The sequence below is a fragment of the Amblyomma maculatum genome, chromosome 1, assembly GCF_055883805.1.
Source record: "Amblyomma maculatum isolate TAMU_Amacu chromosome 1, ASM5588380v1, whole genome shotgun sequence".
In the NCBI taxonomy this organism is placed as follows: domain Eukaryota; kingdom Metazoa; phylum Arthropoda; class Arachnida; order Ixodida; family Ixodidae; genus Amblyomma; species Amblyomma maculatum.
The window spans coordinates 80,815,291-80,827,663 of NC_139344.1; the positions used below are offsets into that span (position 1 = coordinate 80,815,291).

Consider the following 12,373-nt stretch of genomic DNA (forward strand, 5'->3'; position numbering starts at 1 on the left):
CAACGGCTTTTTTATCTGCCATATTTATGTGAACATCTCGAGCTGGAGTGTTCAGTTCAATTGGTGTGTAAACCTTGGTTCTGTGTATGACAACCGGCAACTAAAAAAAAAGTAGGCAGCGTGTCAGTCTCTAATCTGAAGGTCGTGAGTTCGATCCTCACTCAGGGCAAGGCGGTTTCATTTTTTGTGCAATCGGCATTAGTAATTGGGTTTGCACCCTAGGCTTTGACCGTTTCCGAGATCGAAACATCCGCCTCGGTAGCGCAGTGGGATTCTGCTTCCGGCTACGCCAGTGAACTGACGCAGCATGCAGGGCTCCTCAGGAGCGGCTTCAGCGGCCATGTCAGGCCGCGGTAACAGGACTGCTGAACAGGACAATACTGACCAGGTTGTTTTGCCTGCACTGCCAACAGGTCGGTTTGTTTTGAATACCGTTTTTTTGCACGCTGATATCAGGGCCCGCCCGTACCGGGTGGAAGATTTTCGGGATGCTTTAGCGCAACACTCGCTAATCCCCGACGTTATCGCAATGGGGGCGTATCGGATGAGCCACGTCTGGGCCGTCACTCTCAAATATACTGAAGCGGTGAACAAGATTGTAAGTGTAGGTGAGCTGTGTGTTAACAACGGTCGCTGCTTGGTGATTGACCCGGCGAACCAGGACGTGCGACTCAAACTTCACTGGCTGCTACACAACGTGCCAGACGAGGATGTTCGTGCTGCATTTGCGCCGCACGGAAAGGTGTCGGTGGTTTCCCGGGAGCGCTGGCGTGTTAAAGGTATGCTAGAAAAGAGCTCTACAACTAGACTCGTCACGCTGAAGCTGAAAGCTGGCATGAAGCTCGACGACCTGCCGCATCAGTTGAATGTTAGCGGCGAGCTGGCGCTCGTCATTGTGCCTGGCAGACCCCCTTGTGCCTACGCTGCCGGGGTACGTGTCCCATCCGCAAAGAGTGCCAGGTTCCTCGCTGCGGAACCTGTCGACGGTTCGGACATGAAGACAGCCAGTGTGCACGAACCTACGCTAGCATTGCCGAACCTGGGACCAGCGAAGACTCGTCCGAGTTAATTATGGACGAGGCGGATGCGGAGGAGGCTGCTGACATTAGAGGTCAGCCATCAAAACAGGTCGCGCATTCCATGACTGTTTTAACAAAGCATAAGGTGACGGTCTCCAGTCAAGAGAATGAAACTCTGAAAGCCTTGCACGTTCTGTCACAGGACCATGAAGGCTCGTCAAAGGAAGCGACAGATGCAATCAATTTTTCTGACCCTGAGGAGCATCTCAGTACTGAGCCTCCCTGCACTGATGCCATGGAAGTTGGGCCGGAGACAGCAGCCTGAATTGCCGCGAAACGTCCGCACAAGGAAACCGTCGAGGAGATTCAGCTGCCAGGCGGTGTTTGTGGTGAGCCGCCGCTGAAAACTGCGGGCATCCGAAGAGCAACTTTGAGACCGAAGCCGAACTTCTCGGCCGACACGCAGCAGGCGGGGAAACCGCCTCCGTAGTTTTTGTGGTGTCCTGAACGATTTGTGGGTCGGCTGCCTGCCGACCAGCGTCAGGAACATTCTGCAACCAAGCGGGACGTGTGTGAAAAAAAAAAAATGAAAGACGGTGCTTGGACTTCGTTTGAATGCAGCCCGACGTTCTGCTGGGAGGACATTACATGCACACATATGCCGCTGTTCTTCAGAAGCGGAGGTCACGCAACCATGAAGATAGGCACCATGCGGGTACGGGCGTCTCCTTCTAATACATGACTCTCAAGCTTAATTCGCCGTTACACGTAGCTACTTCGAATGTCAGAGGGCTGGGAGCGAGAAGGCGACAATGGCAGCTCAGTCGCCTCCTTTTGGATAATAATTTAGATATAGCAGCTGTGCAAGTGTCAAAGATTGAGAGCCAAGAAAGCACTGACCGTATGGTGGCTTCTTTTCAAGCAAACTTGTATGTGTGTGTATGCCATTCTGTTATTGTACCGGGTGGATGCCTTTCACTTATACGTAACACGCTGGGAGTAAGCGTAGAGTCCGTTTTTGCCTGTCCAAGTGGTCGGCTTTTGGTTACTGATTTTACCTACTGTAATTTATGCTGGTGTGTTGTGTGTGTGTATGCTCCCAATTCAAAATGCGAACGTGAATTGTTTTTTAAGTCTATTGAATTGTGGTTGAAGGCCGACAAAATCTTGCTTGTACTTGATGACTACAACTGTGTGTGCGCAGCTGTGGACCGAGCGGCTAAGTGTAAACCTCGAACAGACAGAAGCTCCGAGCTGTTGAATGCACTTGTGCATGAGTATGGCCTTGAGGATGTTGGTAGTGCGTTCTCCACTGGAAACCAGCCAGAGTTCACGCACTTTCAGCGAGATAGCCATGCTAGATTGGACAGGGTGTATGCCTCGGTAGATCTTGTTTCCCTATGTACTGCATATGAGGTCAAACCTGTGTCTTTTAGTGATAATTGTCTCGTGAGTGCAGTGTTTGGTAGGAAAGGAAAGATATCGAGCTTCAACTGGCACCTATGGAAACTGAATGCCAAGCTTTTCGCCGATGAAGAGTTCCTTACGGAAGGTAAGACAGAGTTTTAAAATCGTCTTGCTATGCGACCAGTAAGTTTTGCAGCGGAATGGGACAGCTTCAAAGAGTGGGTCAAATTGAAATCCATAGAAAACAGTAGTAAGGTGCGGCATAAAGAGAAAGAAAAAGAAAAAGAACTGAACTCAAGTTTTTTTTTTGAGCATGGAAAGTTCTGCGCCAGGGCATTTCGCCAGTAAAATACGAGAGATTAAAAGTGAGCTGGGAACAATCGACAGCGAAAGATACACAGCGGCTGTCATACGTGCAAGGGCTGAAAAACTTTGGGCAGGAGAAGTGCCAACAAAACGAGCGCTAGGAGAAGAGAAAAGATACGCCTGCCGGAAAGAAATAAGGAGTATAAGGTATGCCGGCCATATCACTGAAGATGCTAAAGATATTCAGCGTGCGGTAGCAGAGCACTTCGAAGAACTGCTTAGCGCTAAGCCTCAGACTGTAGGCGGCTTTCAAACAGGTTTGCTAAGTCTGATGCCTGCCCTGGATGACGAAAGTACAGCGCGCCTAGAAACACCGATAACGTTGCAGGAGATAGAATCTGCAATAGATGACCTGTCACCTGGGAAGGCCCCTGGGCCGGATGGTCTAAGCGCTGCCTTCTTTAAATCTTTTCAGCAGTATGCGGCTAAGTTTATGCTTTGTTTAATCACTGAAGCTTGTGAACGTAATACTGTTCCATTGTGTTTCTCTACATCGCACTTTGTTCTACTACCCAAGACAGATGATCCGGAGAAACGACTGTTGGTGGGGTCATATCGACCGATTAGCCTCACCAATGTTGACTACAAGGTGTACATGAAGGTTTTAGCAAAACGACTGCAATGCGTAATAAAGAAATTGGTTGTCTCATCAAACGTGTGGCATCAAGGGTCGATCGATTGCCAAGAATATACATGTCGCAATAACCGTACTAGAATGTGTTGATGCACTCGGGGGTCAGATAGCCATGATGCAGTTAGATTTGGCGAAAGCCTTCGACCGTGTTTCTCACGAAATTCTTTTTTCCATTTTGGAGCATTCTAACCTAGGTGAAGTCATAGTGGAGGGTGTTAAAATAGCTTATGCGAACTGCACGACCCGTATTATAGTGAATGGTGAACTGACTGACAGCATCGCAGTACGTTCATCGGTAAGGCAGGGCTGCCCGCTCTCACCCCTGCTTTTTGCACAGTATTTAGAGCCACTTTGCTTGGCTATCATTGATAGCGATCGCATTTTAGGGTTCAAGCTGCAATCGGCACACGTGAAAATGCTAGCATACGCTGATGACATAGCAGTGTTTTGTGCAACCAGAAAGAGCATCTGTGAAGTCACGGGTGTCGTCCAAACATTTTGTGATCAAATCGGATGTAAGATCAATTGGGAGAAAAGCTCTGGGTTTTGGCACGGTGATTGGGACGTGGCACCTGATTTCTTCTGTAAGCTGCGATGGTCTGCTCTCCAAACGTGATATCTAGGCGTGCCTTTGGATTGTTATCAAGATCCCAACGTGCACTGGATGGAAGAAACGTCCAGAGCGAAAGAAAAAGCGGATGCGTGGCAAGGTAGGCAATCTCAATGTTTTCGCGCGCTTCTATTTGCAATGTTTTTCTTATTTCGAGGCTGTGGTACCTCATCAATGTGTTGTGTGTCTCACGAACCTCAATTCAGAAAATGCACCGAGTTTTTGCTGTTTTTTTTTGGGCATCCACATGGGAAAAAACCGCCCAGACGAATTTGTTTATTTCTGTTAAAAGGGGCGGGCTTGGCCTTGCACATTTGTTCTTGCGTCAGGTGGTTTCGCGATTTATATTCCTCCTTGGACAAAAAGATACCTTTCTAAGAACTGTGATGCAAGTGCGATTGCAGAGGCTGCTCCCTGAATGGATTGTGTCATGTGAAAACATGCCTGGTACTGTGACTGGCTACCTGCGCGAGGTTTTTTTTCGTGCAAGTTGCTGGAAGTGCGGTTTTTTTTTATTACCTTTACAATGTTCCCAGAAAAAAACTGTATAAATATCTCATTGACGTGATGCTGCCGGTGCCTTTTTAGCCGGCATTACACTATGGAGGCCCAGGGCAGGTCGTTTTGAAAAGAGTTAAGAAGATGCCCGTGAGGCCATCTGCTAAAACGTTCCTTTTCAAACTTCACTCTAATACGCTCCCTGTTAAAACCTGGCTGAATGAAAAAGGTATCTTCGTCCCATGGACAACAAATTGCCTGTTGTGCAAAAAACCGGAAACCATTGAACACGTCTTCTTACAGTGTTGGGATGCTATCTTTCTATGGGACGTCCTCCAAAGGACAATTAAAAAGGAACTTCCATTAACTCCTTACGGCATAAGATTCCTACCAGTGCAGAACGATGATGCACCTTATGATTTAATTATGCTTCTTGGCCTCCATAGTTTGTGGAAAACACGAATGCAGGTGCGTCATGCAGATATAGATATACGATCTGCGCGTGAAAACTTTATTGAAAGTGCTGCGTATATACGCGAAACGTTCAGGATGCAGCGAGATCCGCCACAATGGCAGTCTCTGTTTGATGAATTGGTGCACTTGAAAAGATTTTAGCCGCGTACGCGTTAGCTCAAGTGTAGTTGATGTGTTTTATCATGTCTATTTTTGTTTTGTGTTTCACGGCAATAAAGAAGAAAAAAAAAGCCTCGGTAGCGCAGTAGGGAGCGCGTCAGTCTCATAATCTGAAGGTCGTGAGTTCGATCCTCACCCGGGGCAAGGCGGTTCCATTTTTTGTACAATGGGCATTAGTAATTGGGTTTGCACCCTAGGCTTCGACCCTTTCCGAAATCGAAACATCCGCCTCGGTAGCGCAGTAGGCAGCGCGTCAGTCTCATAATCTGAAGGTCGTGAGTTCGATCCTCACCCGGGGCAAGGCGGCTTCATTTTTTGTACAATGTGCATTAGTAATTGGGTTTGCACCCTAGGCTTCGACCCTTTCCGAAATCGAAACATCCGCCTCGGTAGCGCAGTAGGCAGCGCGTCAGTCTCATAATCTGAAGGTCGTGAGTTCGATCCTCACCCGGGGCAAGGCGACTTCAGTTTTTGTACAATGTGCATTAGTAATTGGGTTTGCACCCTAGGCTTCGACCCTTTCCGAAATCGAAACATCCGCAACGGTAGCGCAGTAGGCAGCGCGTCAGTCTCATAATCTGAAGGTCGTGAGTTCGATCCTCACCCGGGGCAAGGCGGTTCCATTTTTTTGTGCAATGGGCATTAGTAATTGGGTTTGCACCCTAGGCTTTGACCTTTTCCGAGATCGAAACATCCGCCTCGGTAGCGCAGTAGAGCTTCTTCCGGCCACCGAGCGTGACGGACGTGTTATCATGTGCTCCCTAGGAGCGGATTCAGCGGCCCAGCTGGGCCGTGGTATCAGGAGTACGGAAAGGCCTGCCAAGGATTATGAACTGGTTCTGCCGCATCTGCCTACAGGTTCGAGTGTTTTGCATACTGTTTTTTTGCATGGCGACATAAAAGCCAGGCCGTACCGGGTGGAGCACTTTCGAGACTCCCTCGCTCGTCTTTCACTTTTGCCGGAAGTGGTTGCCCTCGGGGATATCAAATGAATCACGTATGGGCGGTAACGTTTAAAGGTGAAGAGGGGAAAGCGAAGATTTTGCAAGCTGAAGCTTTTGAAGTGAAAGAGCACCGATGCGTGGTCATTGACCCCTGCAACCAAGGCATCAGGCTAAAACTTTTCTGGCTGCTTCACGGCGTGCACGACGATGATGCGAGCGGCGTTGGCGGCTTATGGAAAAGTTACGGAAATTTCAAGATACAAGTGGAGAGTGCAAGGGTGTGTCGACAAGGCTTCAACGACACGAACGGACACGCTGAAGCTCAAAGTGGGCGTTACCATTGAGGACTTGCCGCAGCAGCTTCGGGTCGCCGAGGACGTCGCACTCGTCCACGTCCCAGGCAGAGCCCCGCTTTGCCTTCGGTGCCGCGGGAAAGGTCATATACGGCGTGAGTGTCGTGTGCCGCGCTGCGGGCTGTGTCGTCGCTACGGCCATGAGGAGTCCCAGTGTGTGCGCACGTATGCCAACGTTGCAGGCCCCGTGCCGAGTGAAGTGGCAGGCGAGCACTTGATGGACGCAGTGGACGCCGAGGAAGCGAGCAGTGGAAACACTGAGGAGGCAGAACAGAACGAACAGTCCTCTGAGAAGACCCCTGCCCCTAAAGAACAATGTGAATCAGAATTGATAGTTCCGTTGTCGAATGTCGCTGGGACCGAGTCACCCACGAAAGAAAACGGCAATGCCAGTGGTGCAAGCCCAGCTTCGTCTACGCAACACTGTGAGGAACAGGGAGACACTGAAGCTGAGATGCCAGCTGCTTCTACCTTGCCTGTGATGCGTGTGCACGAAGACAGTGTCAACGACGGATCAACGCAAGGAGGAGCGGAAAACGGACAGCCTCCACTGAAGGCGGCCCCCCTTCGCCGGTCGTCCTTCAAGGCAAGGCCAAACGTGCCTCCAGACCGGAGAACTGTGTCACCTGTGCCCCCGCCATAGCGGGGGTACCCTTTTCGGTCGAGACGTCGCAAGCCCGGTCCATGATCGGGAGGAGCGCTTGGAACAATGGACAGACTCGCCAAAACGGAAGAATGTTGAACCCATGCAACAGTTGAACCGCAATGCTGTCTTTCTGCAGAAGAGATGTGAGTGAAATGTTTCGCGATTTATAATTTCTTGAGATGGCGACCAATTTATCCACTAGCTTGCGCGTAGCCACGCTAAATGTGAGAGGGCTGTAAACGCGTCGGAGACAACAGCAGCTGAACCGCCTTCTGCTGGAAAATGAAATTGATGTGCTAGCAGTTCAAGAGAGCAAAATGGAAAGCGAACAACAAACAGATAAAATGGCTGAAATATATCGTTCTAGATATAGTGTTTGCGTTTGTCATGCGGTTGGAAGATCGGGGGGATGTGTCATTTTCATTCGAAATTGCATAGAGTGCGTACAGTCTGTGTTCTCGTGTGAGAGTGGTCGGCTTTTGATATGTGATTTCAGTTTTTCTGGATTGGACTGGAGAGTGATCTGTGTTTATGCGCCTACTAGAACGTCTGAGCGCGAAGAGTTTTTTCACTATATGAAATCCTTCCTAATACATGAGAGGCGTGTTCTCCTGCTTGGAGACTTCAACTGTGTCTGTAGACCTGAAGATAGAACAACAGACCGTGTCCTTCGTGACAAGAGCGCAGAGTTACTTATTGACATTGTTAATGAGGCAGAGCTTGAAGATGCTGGCTGTATACTGACGCATGAAGGCCAAGCAATGTTCACGCACTTTCAAGGTAGCTGTCATGCAAGGTTGGACCGAATATATGTTCCTATTGATTGTGTGCCCTTGTGCTCGGAATATCAAACACTTCCCATGAGCTTTAGTGACCACTCCCTCGTAATGATCACTCTAGGCATGAAAAGTAAGGCAACAAAGTTCAATTGGGAGCTATGGAAATTTAATGAAAAGCTGCTGCTGGATGAAGAGTTTGCCACTAAAGTGAAAGAATATATTACGCATATGTTGCAAAATGACTCTAATTTTATACATGCATGGGAGCAGTTTAAGTGCGATATAAAGATAGCTGCTATTGACCGAGCATGCACTCTCCGACGAAAAGAAAGAGAACAAGAAAAAGAACTTCGAAGCACACTTGAATACATGCTTAGCATGGAGAGCGTTAAGCCTGGCTTGTTCACACAAGATATAAAAAAGATAAAAAACCAAACTTGAGGTGATAGACGAAGTGAAGTATCGCGATGCGGTGATAAGGGCACGCAGCGAAAAATTGTGGCTCGGAGAGACGCCCATAAAAAGGGCACTTAGTGATGAAAAACGGTACGCAGTGTCAAAAGAGATAAAAGAAATCTGCTATCAGAACGTAGTTACCTCGGAAAAGAAAACGATTGAACGGGCGTTTGTAGAATTTTACAGGGAATTGTTTAGCCTCAAAACACCGGACATTGAACGCTTCAGAATAGACTTTCTGTCGCTGATGCCAAGAGTGGAAGACGAAGTTGCGCAGACACTTGAAGCAAGTATTACTTCCGAGGAAATTGAGGCCGTTATCGGGGAATTAAAGTCCAATAAGTCACCCGGACCAGATGGTCTTGGTGCTGCCATATACAAGGCCTTTCCAACAGAAATGGCTGTTTTACTGGAAAGAGTTATTAGTGAATGCTACGAAAAGAACGTACCTCCTCCGTCTTTTCGAATGTCACACGTTGTACTAATCCCGAAAACAGATGACCCAGTTAAGCTTCAGTCTGTAGCGTCTTACCGTCCTATAAGTCTAATGAATGTTGACTATAAAATTTACATGAAAGTATTAGGGCGACGACTCCAACGTGTAATTACTTCTCTTGTAGGCCCACATCAGACATGCGGTATAAAAGGAAGGACCATTTTTTACTAATATACACGCAGCAAGGAGTGTTCTCGAATGTTGTGACGCGATGCTTGACCACGTAGCCATGATGCAATTAGACCTCCACAAAGCATTTGACAAAGTGGTACATGAAATTTTGTTCTCTGTTTTAGAGTATGTCAATGCTGGTTCCGTGATCACAAATGGCGTGAAAATGGTTTACGAGTGCTGTTCAGCGAGACTGGTCGTGAATAAGCATTTAACCGATCGTATACCTGTCCAGTCGTCAGTAAGGCAGGGCTGTCCTCTGTCTCCCCTTTTGTTTGCGCTTTATCTGGAGCCTTTCTGTTTAAGATTGCTTACAAGGCCAAACATACGCGGTTATAGATTTTTTCAAAGTGAAGTTCAGGTTTTGGCATACGCGGACGATATTGCGGTTTTTTGTACAGACCATGAGAGCGTGCAGGAAGTTGTAAAAGAAGCCACTGCTTTTTGCACTGCAAGTGGAAGTGAAATTAGTTGGGCAAAGTGTTTAGGATTTTGGCACGGAAACTGGCAATACGCGCCTGAACTGTTCTCCAGTATGCAATGGACAATAACGCCAGGAAATTACCTTGGTGTGCCACTAAAGCATTACCGTGAAAGTAAGGAATGTTGGGCCGGTGAAGTTGAGCAAGTGAAAACCCAAACAAATAAATGGGGAGGACATAACTTTTCTATGTTCGCAAGAGCTACCCTTTGCAATATGTTCCTAGTTGCAAAAATTTTTTACATGCTGCAAGTGTTATCTATGTCAAGAATCTCTGTTCAAAAACTGCATAGGGTATTTGCCACGTTTGTGAGGGCTTCAACATGGGAGCGTACCAGTCGATGTAATTTGTTTCATACGGTGCATAATGGTGGACTGGGATTGTCACATTTATACTTAAAGCAGATTGTAACCAGGTTCTTTTTTTTGCGCGAACAAAGCGATGTTTTTCTTAGAACGGTAATCCAAGTGCGATTGCGTGATTCACTGCCGGAATATGTAGTTTCCACTATGTCTACAGGGCCAATGGCTCTAAGTGCTTTTCTTCGCGAAGTTGTCGCGTCTTTCCAAATAGTGAAGGCGAGATTTTCGAATGAGTATATGTTTACTGTTACGCGAAAACGGCTGTGCAAAGATTTATTGGAAACCTTTTTACCTGTGCCTCTTTATCGCGCTGTATATGCTTTGGGTCCGGAGCGGGACGTGTTGAAGAGAGTGAAAAGAATGCCCATCAGATCGTCCGCTAAATCCTTCTTTTTTCAATTGCATACCGGCACTCTTCCGGTGAAGCCATGGCTGGAAAGCAAAGGCCTTTTCGTGCCTTGGTCTGCTGACTGTTTAATTTGCAAAAAGCTGGAAACCATAGAGCATATTTTCCTTGATTGTCACGATGCGGTTTTTTTGTGGGACGTGCTACAGCGCACTATTAAAAAGGACTTACCAATAACGCCGTTTGGCATGCGCTACCTTCCATGCGCCCAGCCAGGAGAAGTGCCCAGGGATTTATTGATGGTCTTGTGTATGCACAGCATATGGAGAACGCGGATGGATGCTCGCCATGAGCATGTTGTCGTATACCCAGCCCATCAATACTTTGTTGAAAGTGTAATGTACACGCGTGATGTTTTCGGAGGGCAATCTGAACCCCCGGAATGGCTGCCAGTCTTGGACAAGCTCATGTCACCTTATCCATTCTATCACAAGAAACCTGTAAGAAAGTGACTTGTGTTTTTAATTCCATGCGACTTTTCATCGTTCTTTGTAGTTGCCAAGTCGGTAATAAAGAAAAAAAAAGCCTCGGTAGCGCAGTAGGGAGCGCGTCAGTCTCATAATCTGAAGGTCGTGAGTTCGGTCCTCACCCGGGGCAAGGCGGTTCCATTTTTTGTACAATGGGCATTAGTAATTGGGTTTGCACCCTAGGCTTCGACCCTTTCCGAAATCGAAACATCCGCCTCGGTAGCGTAGTAGGCAGCGCGTCAGTCTCATAATCTGAAGGTCGTGAGTTCGGTCCTCACCCGGGGCAAGGCGGTTCCATTTTTTGTACAATGGGCATTAGTAATTGGGTTTGCACCCTAGGCTTCGACCCTTTCCGAAATCGAAACATCCGCCTCGGTAGCGCAGTAGGCAGCGCGTCAGTCTCATAATCTGAAGGTCGTGAGTTCGGTCCTCACCCGGGGCAAGGCGGTTCCATTTTTTGTACAATGGGCATTAGTAATTGGGTTTGCACCCTAGGCTTCGACCCTTTCCGAAATCGAAACATCCGTCTCGGTAGCGCAGTAGGCAGCGCGTCAGTCTCATAATCTGAAGGTCGTGAGTTCGATCCTCACCCGGGGCAAGGCGGCTTCATTTTTTGTACAATGGGCATTAGTAATTGGGTTTGCACCCTAGGCTTCGACCCTTTCCGAAATCGAAACATCCGCCTCGGTAGCGCAGTAGGCAGCGCGTCAGTCTCATAATCTGAAGGTCGTGAGTTCGATCCTCACCCGGGGCATGGCGGTTCCATTTTTTGTACAATGGGCATTAGTAATTGGGTTTGCACCCTAGGCTTCGACCCTTTCCGAAATCGAAACATCCGCCTCGGTAGCGCAGTAGGCAGCGCGTCAGTCTCATAATCTGAAGGTCGTGAGTTCGATCCTCACCCGGGGCAAGGCGGCTTCATTTTTTGTACAATTTGAATTAGTAATTGGGTTTGCACCCTAGGCTTCGACCCTTTCCGAAATCGAAACATCCGCCTCGGTAGCGCAGTAGGCAGCGCGTCAGTCTCATAATCTGAAGGTCGTGAGTTCGATCCTCACCCGGGGCAAGGCGGTTCCATTTTTTGTACAATGGGCATTAGTAATTGGGTTTGCACCCTAGGCTTCGACCCTTTCCGAAATCGAAACATCCGCCTCGGTAGCGCAGTAGGCAGCGCGTCAGTCTCATAATCTGAAGGTCGTGAGTTCGATCCTCACCCGGGGCAAGGCGGCTTCATTTTTTGTACAATGGGCATTAGTAATTGGGTTTGCACCCTAGGCTTCGACCCTTTCCGAAATCGAAATATCCGCCTCGGTAGCGCAGTAGGCAGCGCGTCAGTCTCATAATCTGAAGGTCGTGAGTTCGATCCTCACCCGGGGCAAGGCGGTTCCATTTTTTGTACAATGGGCATTAGTAATTGGGTTTGCACCCTAGGCTTCGACCCTTTCCGAAATGGAAACATCCGCCTCGGTAGCGCAGTAGGCAGCGCGTCAGTCTCATAATCTGAAGTTCGTGAGTTCGATCCTCACCCGGGGCAAGGCGGCTTCATTTTTTGTACAATGGGCATTAGTAATTGGGTTTGCACCCTAGGCTTCGACCCTTTCCGAAATCGAAACGTCCGCCTCGGTAGCGCAGTGATTCCACTTC

The 12,373-nt window shown here is 48.2% G+C and overlaps 14 non-coding genes across 14 annotated transcripts; all 14 read left to right on the forward strand.

Moving 5' to 3' along the window:
• The first annotated feature begins 5,238 nt into the window (after positions 1 to 5,238).
• TRNAM-CAU (transfer RNA methionine (anticodon CAU)) lies at positions 5,239 to 5,311 on the forward strand. The gene has a single exon. It is a non-coding gene; the product is annotated as a tRNA-Met (tRNA).
• An 83-nt stretch (positions 5,312 to 5,394) lies between these two features.
• Positions 5,395 to 5,467, forward strand: TRNAM-CAU (transfer RNA methionine (anticodon CAU)). The gene has a single exon. It is a non-coding gene; the product is annotated as a tRNA-Met (tRNA).
• An 83-nt stretch (positions 5,468 to 5,550) lies between these two features.
• On the forward strand, positions 5,551 to 5,623 carry TRNAM-CAU (transfer RNA methionine (anticodon CAU)). The gene has a single exon. It is a non-coding gene; the product is annotated as a tRNA-Met (tRNA).
• Positions 5,624 to 5,706: 83 nt separating this feature from the next.
• TRNAM-CAU (transfer RNA methionine (anticodon CAU)) lies at positions 5,707 to 5,779 on the forward strand. Its single transcript has one exon. It is a non-coding gene; the product is annotated as a tRNA-Met (tRNA).
• A 5,007-nt stretch (positions 5,780 to 10,786) lies between these two features.
• Positions 10,787 to 10,859, forward strand: TRNAM-CAU (transfer RNA methionine (anticodon CAU)). The gene has a single exon. It is a non-coding gene; the product is annotated as a tRNA-Met (tRNA).
• Positions 10,860 to 10,942: 83 nt separating this feature from the next.
• On the forward strand, positions 10,943 to 11,015 carry TRNAM-CAU (transfer RNA methionine (anticodon CAU)). Its single transcript has one exon. It is a non-coding gene; the product is annotated as a tRNA-Met (tRNA).
• Positions 11,016 to 11,098: 83 nt separating this feature from the next.
• TRNAM-CAU (transfer RNA methionine (anticodon CAU)) lies at positions 11,099 to 11,171 on the forward strand. Its single transcript has one exon. It is a non-coding gene; the product is annotated as a tRNA-Met (tRNA).
• An 83-nt stretch (positions 11,172 to 11,254) lies between these two features.
• TRNAM-CAU (transfer RNA methionine (anticodon CAU)) lies at positions 11,255 to 11,327 on the forward strand. The gene has a single exon. It is a non-coding gene; the product is annotated as a tRNA-Met (tRNA).
• An 83-nt stretch (positions 11,328 to 11,410) lies between these two features.
• TRNAM-CAU (transfer RNA methionine (anticodon CAU)) lies at positions 11,411 to 11,483 on the forward strand. Its single transcript has one exon. It is a non-coding gene; the product is annotated as a tRNA-Met (tRNA).
• An 83-nt stretch (positions 11,484 to 11,566) lies between these two features.
• TRNAM-CAU (transfer RNA methionine (anticodon CAU)) lies at positions 11,567 to 11,639 on the forward strand. Its single transcript has one exon. It is a non-coding gene; the product is annotated as a tRNA-Met (tRNA).
• An 83-nt stretch (positions 11,640 to 11,722) lies between these two features.
• Positions 11,723 to 11,795, forward strand: TRNAM-CAU (transfer RNA methionine (anticodon CAU)). Its single transcript has one exon. It is a non-coding gene; the product is annotated as a tRNA-Met (tRNA).
• An 83-nt stretch (positions 11,796 to 11,878) lies between these two features.
• On the forward strand, positions 11,879 to 11,951 carry TRNAM-CAU (transfer RNA methionine (anticodon CAU)). The gene has a single exon. It is a non-coding gene; the product is annotated as a tRNA-Met (tRNA).
• Positions 11,952 to 12,034: 83 nt separating this feature from the next.
• Positions 12,035 to 12,107, forward strand: TRNAM-CAU (transfer RNA methionine (anticodon CAU)). Its single transcript has one exon. It is a non-coding gene; the product is annotated as a tRNA-Met (tRNA).
• An 83-nt stretch (positions 12,108 to 12,190) lies between these two features.
• TRNAM-CAU (transfer RNA methionine (anticodon CAU)) lies at positions 12,191 to 12,263 on the forward strand. The gene has a single exon. It is a non-coding gene; the product is annotated as a tRNA-Met (tRNA).
• Positions 12,264 to 12,373: the final 110 nt, after the last annotated feature.